Source organism: Micrasema longulum, unplaced genomic scaffold (assembly GCF_059751315.1).
Source record: "Micrasema longulum isolate JH-2025_06_02 unplaced genomic scaffold, ASM5975131v1 h1tg001802l, whole genome shotgun sequence".
Classification (NCBI taxonomy): Eukaryota; Metazoa; Arthropoda; class Insecta; order Trichoptera; family Brachycentridae; genus Micrasema; species Micrasema longulum.
Genome location: NW_028278976.1, coordinates 160,878 through 172,643, shown reverse-complemented (window position 1 = coordinate 172,643; position 11,766 = coordinate 160,878). Strand labels below are relative to the sequence as shown.

At 32.7% G+C, this 11,766-nt stretch overlaps 1 non-coding gene across 1 annotated transcript; it reads left to right on the top strand.

Annotated features, from left to right (window-relative positions):
- Positions 1-10,826: 10,826 nt before the first annotated feature.
- On the top strand, positions 10,827-10,898 carry TRNAW-CCA (transfer RNA tryptophan (anticodon CCA)). The gene has a single exon. It is a non-coding gene; the product is annotated as a tRNA-Trp (tRNA).
- The last annotated feature ends 868 nt before the right edge of the window (positions 10,899-11,766 follow it).

Here is an 11,766-nt window from a genome sequence, read left to right as displayed (position 1 = left end):
TATGCAAATGTTACCCGGATGCTAATTCTGAACTGCTTGATAAGTTGAAACGATTGCAGAATTTTTGCATACGTTACTCGTATATCTTTAATCTTCGCAAATTCAACAGCAAAACTGAATACCGCACGCAACAACACTGGCTTAGTATAAGACACTGAAGAAACATTCACATTCTATCACTTCTTCACAATATTTTTAATAATCCCACTTCGCCTATTCATCTGAGAGAGCTCTCCCAACCTCTATCACAACATGGACTATATCTTCGTTCTAGTAACGAGAGGACCCTTTTAATACCTACTCTTAAACCCCTCTAATTGTCTTGCCCCCTTTTTCACAGTAGAAGCTGCTTGATTGTGGAATAATCGACCCACTAATGTTGGAGACGCCCTTTATTATTAATACTATTAAAAATATTCTATCTAGGTTTACATTTAAATCAAGACTGAAATGTCACTATCTAAATGTTTGAGTTGTTCATTTCTCCTTCTTCTTTCCTTCTCATCCCCTCTCCTCTGTTCATAGTATAGTGTAAGTTTTTGTTTTAAATTTTGTATAAAATTATAAGATTCTGTACATACCCATAATATACAAATATACCTAGAACATGTCCATATACTTGTAATTTTCTCGGAGTGAACGGTTCGGTAGGTAGGAAGAAATAACTTAAAGGCAATATGCCTGCCCTTAAATGTATATAAAGTGTAAAATAAGTAAATAAATACTTACAAAGTTAAATAGTTTAGAAAAAAAAACTGTCAGCGACGCTGACATTTACGTTTGGAAAAAATTAAAACATGCATTTTTCCCTCAATAAAATTAATGTGCAGTTCCTTGAAAACTATAGACACCCTTCTTAAAGCCACGATACAAAATTAAAAATGAGTGAAGGTTGTTTTGTCAGTCACGGGTTTAACATATCACGTGTGAAATAATATGTAAATAAACATTGTATAAATTGTAAACAATTATCACTACTGAGGTTGACATATATTTTGAAACGTGAAAATATCATGTAAGTGATATATTTTACGCACTTGTAATTAGGAAGTTCGGTGATACGGGAAATTGGATATAAATAATGTTTTCTTACACGTGGTGAAAATTAGAGCATTTATTTGTAGTACAAAGTTTCTAAAAAATGTATGAAAAAATATATTTTTATTTTATTTATTAATTTACACGCCCTATGGGCTTTTACATATTTTAGAAATTACATTTAAGTGCAGTAGTGAAACGTGAGTATGTAAATTTAGTTAAAATTAAAGATAACATAAGAAAAGCTAAAAGATACAATAATAAGTAAAAATCAGGAAATGTACCAACATAGGTATATGGTACATAGAAAAATATTTTAAAAATTTACATATTTTATTTATTTTTTATTTTTATTTTATTAGGGAAATCAACAGTTCTACATACATATTTTTAGTAAACAAACAGATATAGTGTATAAACTCAGAACTAATAACAGATTTCCACATAGTATACAAAGTTAGTAAAGAATATTTATATTACATATCAAATAAATACATACAATTTATACATAAGTATAAAAATGTTATTTTCAAGTACTCAATAATCAAAGATTTTTTAAATATTAATTTTAAGAACATTACATATGAAAACATACACGCATACATATGCATACATATAAGTTTATACATTATTATAGAGATACATGAGAAAAAAGAAACAGTCAATAAAGAAAAATATTAAGAAATTTTACACAAATTAATTTATAACCTTTTGAATACTTAACCTATATTTATATGAAAATTGTTTTAATAAAAATGAACCAAATATAAATTACACATAGATGAATAACATTTTAGAAAAGGGAATATAGAAGTCTAGCCATCTACAAGGCTTATGACCTGTCATTGCCTGGTTTAAGTGGCTACTTTACACACTGTGCAACATTCACCATTCTGCCTATATTTGAATGTCTATTTTGCTTAAATTCTTCCATCTGTTGGTCTTTGTGAGGTTGAAGAGCTGCAACCTTTATTGATGCGGGTGAGATTCACCTGATTAAATTATTTCACCTGCATTCTAGGCAACGCCCTAAAATATTTTTTGATTTTAATACTTCTTGGATCAACGGATATTTTTATAATAATTTTATAGGTTTGGTCACGCACGTTACATTGTGCGACATGAAGTTTTATGATTAGGTGTATAATGCTAACACTCTTTTCTAATTAAACATGCAAGAAGAAAAAAAAACAAAGCTTTAAGGTATTCTTTTTTATTTCAATAACGATAAACAATTTTGCAATATCTATATAGAAAAATAATGAAAAAAAAAGTAACTCACGTCACATTATTTTACAAAATGCATAAGGATGCTACAGAATAGTAACATAATGAGGAAATATCACATACTACGAATACCGGAAAAAATATATGAAATGGGTTCAGAATAATTCATTGTATTTTCAAAATCAATATGGATATTGTGGAGAAATATTTTCGTTTTTAAATTTAAAAAACAAATATTGAAAAAATATGTCACTAGAAAAACGCGACATGTTTGGCCTTGATAGTTGTGACGTCAAGATTCGTGACAATGTGTCAGGAACAAATAAACACGAATGCTGACGTATTAGGGGCGTGGCCAATGGAATGACCGTTTTTGCGGGATTTAAAATTACAAATTTAAAAATATTTTTTATGCTACATTAGTATTTACTTATTAAAGTACGAGTAACAAAAAAAAATATTTTGGTAGACAGTATTAAATAGACCTTTATTACTTTGAAAATGTAAAAAAAAAACATAATTTTTCCCTATTAACTTTACAGTCATGTTACAATATGTATGTGAAAGATTCACTCAATTGAGCCTTAACTAAATAATTGAATATCATCTTAAGAATATTCAGACGAGGAACCATTAATTTAATACTATTTTTTTTTTAAACTGATATTTTTTTTCTTGCAAAGGTGAATTATAGCACTGAACACCCAGGCTTGAGAAAAATCACATTTTATTTTTTGTATTCTCATCGGCAAGCGAACCCAAAACCTGCGGTTCGTGATTTTTTTTATTTCAAATACAAAAATGTACAAAAACACAATTGTATTCCCATGAGTTAGGTTAGGTTAGGTTAGGTTAGGTTAGCTTACAATTGATACAATTAAAGATTATCAAATAAAAATAAAAATACATTTAGTTGAACATAATTAAAACAAAAATGGACATATCTCGGAGACCTTTTTAAAAACAAATTATAATATTTTATTTAACATTAAATTACATGGGTCAAGGGTTATCGAGAAATAATTTGAGGAAATGATTTTTTAGTGTTATTTGATTTCCATTCGCAGACTGGTAAGAAATTGATTTAAATTGAATGGGCAGGAGGTTATATTGAGTAGAGGCAACGTAGAGGAGTGACCTCAATCCGAATTTAGAGGAGTGTACAGGGGATTCAAGCGTTTTAACCACTAAACCACGAAGGCCGTTGATGTGTTGGCAGAAATGTATTTTTTCTCAAGTTTCTTTGTTTTTTGGCGACGTTTTAATGAAAAAATATATTTTCATGGAAACACCCCATGTTACCCACAACACTAGTCCCAGTAGATTTATTTTTTGAGTTTTTTTTATTCTAATTTTTATTATCTATTTCATTCAGTTTAAAGAAACTTCGCACTTTAATTCAATGCTCTAATTTTTACTGCGCGTAAGAATACATCTTTTATATCTAATTTCACGTAGAGCTGAACTTTTTCATTATTAATTAAAATTATTATGAAAATAAAACTTTGTTATCAGTGTTACACAATTTTATTCTTTTACAAGAACACAACTATAGTTTCGGGAGAGCACTCCTCCCATCGACGGGTGATATAAAACTAATATAATAAACACAGAATATTGTTCACAATGTCATCGAATCTAAACAAAAAATAAACAGATTAATCAGTGAAACTTAGAGCTGGGGGTTTTATTCTTATCTAAGGTGTTGTATTAGTTTTATATCACCCGTCGATGGGAGGAGTGCTCTCCCGAAACTATAGTTGTGTTCTTGTAAAATAATAAAATTGTGTAACACTGATAACAAAGTTTTATTTGCATAATAATTTATTATGAAGTGTTACGAAGTGAATGCCAATTCAATTAAAAATATTTTTCATTATTGATCATCTTCTTTCGGCGGAACACCATCTCGACAATATAAAAGTAAATTGTCAAAAATGTTATTATTAAGACCAATGACACCTTATTGTTTGCATGTTGTAATGTTCGGCTTGCAAAGATGGACCCGACACAGGCATTTTTCAAAGGTGAAGCTATTTGACGATAAAAGCGCCGGCATCGCGGCGTCGACTGCCTGTTTTCTACGACAATACGCCCTCTAACTACTAACTCTCGGCACCCCTGTAACCCGTCCACGGAACCCCAGGGTTCCACGTAACAACTTTTAGGAACCGTTGTTCTACATATTATATATAATACATCTTCTCATGCACGCACACCTGCCTATGTTTTCCTACTTTATTTTTTTATGTATATTTTGGACCCCTGGATACGTGTAGTAGCCTTACGTGTCATGTACAAGGCTAAGCTACTCGGAAAAAAATCGTTTTTGTTTGTCTTGGAAATGGTATGTTCGATCACTGATTTTGGTTATTACCTTTACGAGTCCAATCACCATTGTTGCAAAGTTCAAGAACAATAACGCGGGATAATTATGTTTAACTACAGTATGGATATCTGTTAAGGATATTCCTTCTTTCCTGCATTCTGCTTGTAAACTGAAAAATGGGCATTGAAATAACAGATGTTCGATACTCTGTGAAGAAATATCATCGCATGGGCAATAGTCATCATTCCTTAATTTAAACCTATATAGGTAACTTCTCATAGCTCCGTGTCCGGTAAAAATTTGGGTCGTTTCGAAAGTACTTTGGTGATGACGACGGAAGTTTGCTGCATCAGCCAGCGTTGGGAAAAACATTTTAGTGATTTTACCTGTAGAAGAAGCGCGGTAATCATTTTCCCAACGCTGCTGCTTATTTTGTTTGTATTCCTACTTTGACATGTCCATCTTCAAGTCTTTCTCGGTTTTCCTCGTTTTTAGCATCCATGAAGATTCAAGGTAGGATTGCATTGTTGCGTGGAGTGGCGTGTTGGCGTAAATCGCTTCTGCGGATATTGTATGGACAGAATAACATTAGTGTGGTGTGTCGTGGCGCCACGAATACACCATTCAACAGCACGACACACCAATGTAATCCTGTTTAATTTTCATTTTATTTTATTTATTTGGGATATCAACAGTAATACAGTACAAATATATCTGTACAAACGAAAAAACATAAAATGAAACCAATAACAGCTATCGACAAAAATAAGGCTTCAGATATTCAGTGCCGTCCACTCGCTCTAGATAATGCTTGCCTTCACGTTTGTGCTCCTGTCGTAGATATTTTTGCTACACAAACGTTTTTGTAAATAAATTGAATTCAAATTACTAAATAACAGCGTTAGTCACGTGTAAGTGACTAACTAAAAATTTAAAAGTTAATTCTAATAGAAAAAAACTAGGCATCATTTTATGTAACTTTATAAATTAGTAAAAACAATTCACTAAATACGTATTTTTAGAGGAATTACATGAGTATTTAGGTATGACTGGAATTTAAATAATTTTATGTTTGTAATCATCAACCCAACCCTCCTGCACGACATCCCACCTGCGCGCATGCGTGAAGTGGCCGCATAATGCTGCCAAACCGCGAATAATATATTATCATAACACAAATATAAAACAATTTTGTTTCACGGTACGTTATTTTTTACCACAAAAAATATTTTACTGACTAAATTATAAAAATTCAACTGGTACTTTTATTACGCAAACGTAAAAAAATATATTTAATAATCATTTAGTAATTAAGTAAAATGAATAAAGTTTAATATAATACAGAGGCATATTAATAGAAAGCCCGGTAAAAATTCGACTACTCAGGTAATACTAACAAAATGTCCTCCTTGTTTTATTTAACAATCTGACAGATAGTAAAATAATCGAATTCTTAAATAATATTATTTGTGAATTCACTACTAATATATGAAGTGTGATCCCACCGTATTCCCTTTTAATCCCAAAAGTATTTTGTCACTTAAAAACTACATAACACGGCGTAATTGATTTTTAAATCGGCAGTTGCGTAATAAGCGATGCCTACGGAGTAACTAATGGCCAAAACGTAAAACTACTCATTTATGAGTATTTTGTCGGCTTCAGTTTGATGTGCGTATGCGCTTTCTAGACAATTATAATTCTATGTATGACTCATTGTAAGAAAATAATACATCGAAGTCGGTACAATGATTATTTAAGATATATTTACATATTTTATGTTTTTTTTGTTTTTTCATTATTTATTCATGTAGTTACTTACTTAAAATTTTCTAATAATTAATTTTGTATTTAATTTTCAGCCCCTTTAATTTTTAAATATTATTGTCACTTTCAAATTAGCGCCATCTATTATTTTTGCGTCAAAAGAGGCTAGACATATTATTATAACGATGTTTGCGTCTTGGCTAAACAAAATAATTTATTGGACCTTTGAAAACTTTTTACCTTTGTACTAAACTTGTTAGAAGGGATTTATATTATATTATATAATACAAGTGAGAGAGAGAGAGAGAGAGAGTATAATTTTACATTATAAAACATAAATTAACATTAAACACATTGTCGTAGATATATGATAATAAATTTATTTTGTACCCACAAAATTAGTTTTTTGGCATCGAATTATTTTACCGAATACGACTCTTATTATTATTCTTGGCACACGATTGATTTTTAAACTACTGGTTTTTGTTCCAGAACATTATACACCTACAACCATTGACCGCCGTGGGTTTTTTCCATTTGATCTGATACAAAAACTTAAAGATACATAACGCATTACAAATTTAGTTGTAAACTGTTGTAATAATTAACAAATTACAACAGGGATGGAGAACATCAAACTTAATTATATAAATTGATCATAAATTTTTAGAGAAGGGAATATGGAAGACTAGGAATTTACAGGGCTTATGATCTGTCATTGACTGGTTTAAGTGGCCACTTTACACACTGTGTAACATACACCATTTTATTATTATGGATAACTTATATAGCGTTACATTCGTAATATGATACATGAGGCGGCAAGGTGCTTTACAAAAATAAATCTAGGTTGTATTGAATTCAATTTGACTAAAAATGTATGTAAAACAATCAATTTTGTCATTACCACTACTATTACCATCAAGCCATTTCTCCGTAGTGGTAGGCAAAGAGGATGGACCGCCACACACATCTATCCTGGCATACATTTCTAGCCTTTTCTACATTCATATATCTTGTTATAGATGCCCTTCACATGATCAGACTTAAGATTTTGGTTTATCGGATCATGCCACGTCTTTCTTGGTTGTCTTCGTCCCACGGTACCATACATTCTCGCCATATATATATGTTTTACTTTTATATTTTTACTTTACTTAAATACTTTATTTTACTTTCTTTAAATATTTGGTAATTGATTACCATCACTATTAACTATTTACTCCAATGGTTTAGACTTGAGGATAATTAAGTTTAGCAATATTGGTTTGGGCGAATGAGACAATCCATTTTATTTCTACCCAGCTCCACTGTCCATTTTTTTATAGCCTTTTTGAAAATTTTCTCGTTACTAATTGTTTTAATATATAGTGGAAGTAGGTTATAGATTTTGAGAGATTGAATAATACTCTAAATCCCTTTGTTCGAAAGTGATATTAGTTTGTATTTGTTTAAGTTGTTTTTTGTGTTGAGGATCTACTATATAAATAAGAGTTTGAATTGGAAAAGCGTAAGCTTAGCCAGTATAATTCCAGAAGTAGTGAACTACTGCCTACACAATATGTTTAGCGACAGCGCTCCATGATAATATAAATAAAGTAGGTACATCTAACATTCTAACACCTTATTCTTCTTCCGGTGCCTGGTTCGTTCCCCTGATGTTGGCGATCACTGCAGCGAAATCACTTATGTCATGTGCTACTCTTATATTCGGCTGCCAGGACTGCTTATGATGTACTCGTCATAGTGATTTCTAGGAAAAGATGACCAGAGGCCTTCTCTGGTGGAATTTTTAGTCAGGATTACCTTCCCTTAGCTGGTTGGTCCTCGTTTAGAGGGGCCAGAAACTCGCCTTTCATCCTCTCTTTATCCGCTGTGATCACACCATTATGAGAGTTGTCCATTGCATCCCAGGGTTTGCAATGTGGATGCTAATGAATTTAACTGGTCAGTATTGTTGCCGGTGGAATACGGAATACACCTAGGCCTTCATGGCATTTATTGAATCACACCCTCCAGCAAGATGTAACTCACGGTGACCCTACTGTCAGTTTGATCCCCAAACGAAAAAGAAAAGTCTAACGCCTACAATATAATATCAATTTCCATAAATGTTAGTAAATTTTGTACATATATCATAACCACTTACATAGGATCACTTTGTATAGCGCCCTCGAGCAATTATATTTAAAAAGTGGGGATGTAATATAAGTTATCCATAATACTTACACTAAAGATGTTGGGTTTTATTCTCCGAACTGGAAGGGTTTTTGAGAATCCCCGTACACTCAGAATTTTGTACAATTCGTTGGTTCGCTCGAGGCTTGAGAGTGCATCGGTGATATGGAGTCCGCACGAAGCGAGATACTCCCTCATGTTGTAGAGGGTTCAGAAAAAAATTCTGAGGTATCTCTACATGAGGGAGTATGGTAGTTATCCGTGGCTCTATCCCACTGGGTTCCTCTTGGGTATGCTTGGGACCAATAGTTTGCAACTTAGAAGGGATGGGTCTACACTGACCCATTTTTTCAGACTGTTAAGGGGTTTCATTGATAACTCGGCCAGTTTAGAGAGTATCAATTTTTATGTTCCTGATGGCTATCTCCGACAGCGTCAGCTCAGACTGTTTTACCTCCCGGTTTCCAGAACCAACCTGCCTCTGGTCATGCCGATTGAAAGAGCAGTCAAGCAGCTGAACATTATCACTTTGGAGATCGACATCTTTCACATTAGTGAAACTATGTTTAAGAGGCAAATACTCCTGCTATTTTAGAGAGTATTATACCTTAATAATGTCGAACCATTGCTCAAGGGTTCTTGGTATGATATAAAGTTCCAATTTAACGTCTTAAATCCTTTGTTATTTGTTATGTTACTTTGTGAATAAATAATTTGAATTTGAATAATGACACTACCGACTTTTTAGTCTACTGGTTTCGAGATTTACCCATCTCTTCGTCAAGACACATATTACACTTAGGTACACTGTGATTAGTGTACTGATGAAATTCGTAGACATAGAAAATGTATTAAGTGGATGACCACTATATATGAATAAATAAATAATATTGGTATACATAAATTAAATATAAACATAAATACGTAGTCTTTTTTCTATTAATATTAATTCTAAATTCTATGTACATAGTGTTTAAAACTATCCAAACATTTTGTTATTTCTCTCTGTATATTCAGTTTTCTTTGTATAATATATTTAAAAAAAACGTGTAATAATATTTAAAAAAAAGTATATTGTTAAGTGTCCTGGGCACGGTAGCCCTAGTAAGGCACATTAGATTTATTATTTATTATTTCTTATTATGCGACAAAAATTATACATTAATATTATACAAATTAATATTTATCAAAACATTCATTGAAATGATTGATCACTAAATATTAATAATATAATATTGTTGTAATTTAATTGTTTACCTTTGGAGGTGACTTGGGTCATAACTTCATCAGCATCATTCCCTTAGCCCCACCCAATGGTGCATAGGGCATAGGGCATAGGGCACTGCATTGTCAGTATTGGCACACGCTTGGGTACCAGTACAGGTATAAAGACATTTTAAAAGCCTTTTGTAAAAATATTTCATATCTGCCATACCAGGAAATGATCCTAGGACCTGGTAGGTAGAAGAGCATGGTAGGTGACTGCGCCGAGGTGGACTTATTGCCACTTAATTTAAACTTTTTTGGATTTTTATCCGAGACTGCCGAGCGAAAACAGAAAACGTGTCTAGCGGTCTGATTCTGAGTCCGTGCTATCGCAAGTTAACGCTGAAATTAACACGGCCGCGCTTTACTTCGAACGTAAATTCAAATCCGTATTCTAGGTTGGTATTCCAAACGCTCTAGTGGCCGTATTATCTCGTGTATTTACAAACAAAATACACGAGAAAAACGGTTTTCTCGTGCTACGAGAGTGGTTCAGAATAGCACCCCTGTTAGAACGAGCTCGTATTAAATTATCGCGAACTTAGAATCAGACTGCATGATTCTGTTACTAAACACGTAAAACTGTATTCTTCATCCGCCGGGACTAATAATATGAAAAAACATGATAGCATTTTATTATTTGTGTCATCAGCATGATATTTTTATTAGAAAACCAGCTGTTATGCTATGAAGTGCCCTTGAGGTGATTTTTAATATGCGCTATGTAATTTTTAAAACATTACAGTTTAATGAAACGTTAAATAAGTTATCCATAAGATGGTAATGATGATTATATTAATTTAATAATTAGTATATACATATATATATAGTATTTATGTAAAATAATACTTTTGTATTTAATTTAAAGTTTTTCACATTATACTGAAATGTTTATATTATTTTTTAAATGTCTCTTTAAGGTAAAAGGCACTGCGTGCCGTGTATATTAATAAATAAATTAATAAATTAATTAAATGATAATAAAAAGTTATTATACGCTTTATTTTTCCCCCACGGTATCGACTCCGTGGCGCAACGGTAGCGCGTCTGACTCCAGATCAGAAGGTTGCGTGTTCAAATCACGTCGGGGTCAAATCGTAGAAAACTTTTTTTTAAACCGAGAGACAAGTACAATTTTAACGAAAAGCTATTTGAACATTATTTTTCTGACACTCTCTCACAATTGCCTTTCTGATACTTGCGCAAAAGACATCTGCATGCCAGGTTGATTATGCCTAACTAAAATCGAAGTTTCACTGTCCCGTTTTCCGCACCTCAAAACTTAATATCTTGGTGGTTTTATTAAGAAAATATTGGAATTGAAATTTTATATGCCTGGTACCTTTTACGTTTTTCAAAAGTAGTTATCATATTTTTATAGAGATAAGCATTATCAACAGAATCAAGAAAGGGGTGCTGCGTTGGTTTGGACATGTAGAGCGAATGGACAGCGAAAGAACGGCTAAAAGAATCTACGATGCGAATTTTGATAGATGCAGAAAACGAGGAAGACCGACAAAGACATGGCACGATCAAGTCCATCAAATACTTGAAGATAGACATGTCAAAAGTAGGAATAATCGGCGTGCGTGCATGAGAAGATGTATGAATGTAGAGGTATATATGAATGTTGGCGGCCTCCGTGGTGTAGTGGTCAAGTAGACGCTTGATTCACGCATGGAAGGTTCCGGGTTCGATTCCCGGTGAGAACACAAAAAATTAAAATGTGATTTTCCTCAAGCCTGGGTGCTCTGTGATGTAATTCACCACTGTAATTAGGCCTCCTGGCCTGTGGTGGTGCAAAAAAAAAATGTAGCGAGGTATGTATGCAAAGATAGAGTAATATGGCATATTATCCTCTCTGCATATCCCTACGGGAAACGGCGTGATGGTTTGTTTGTTTAAACCAAATATCTGAAGACGGCAGATAAAAATGGGCTCTTTTTATGGGTTTTTGGACG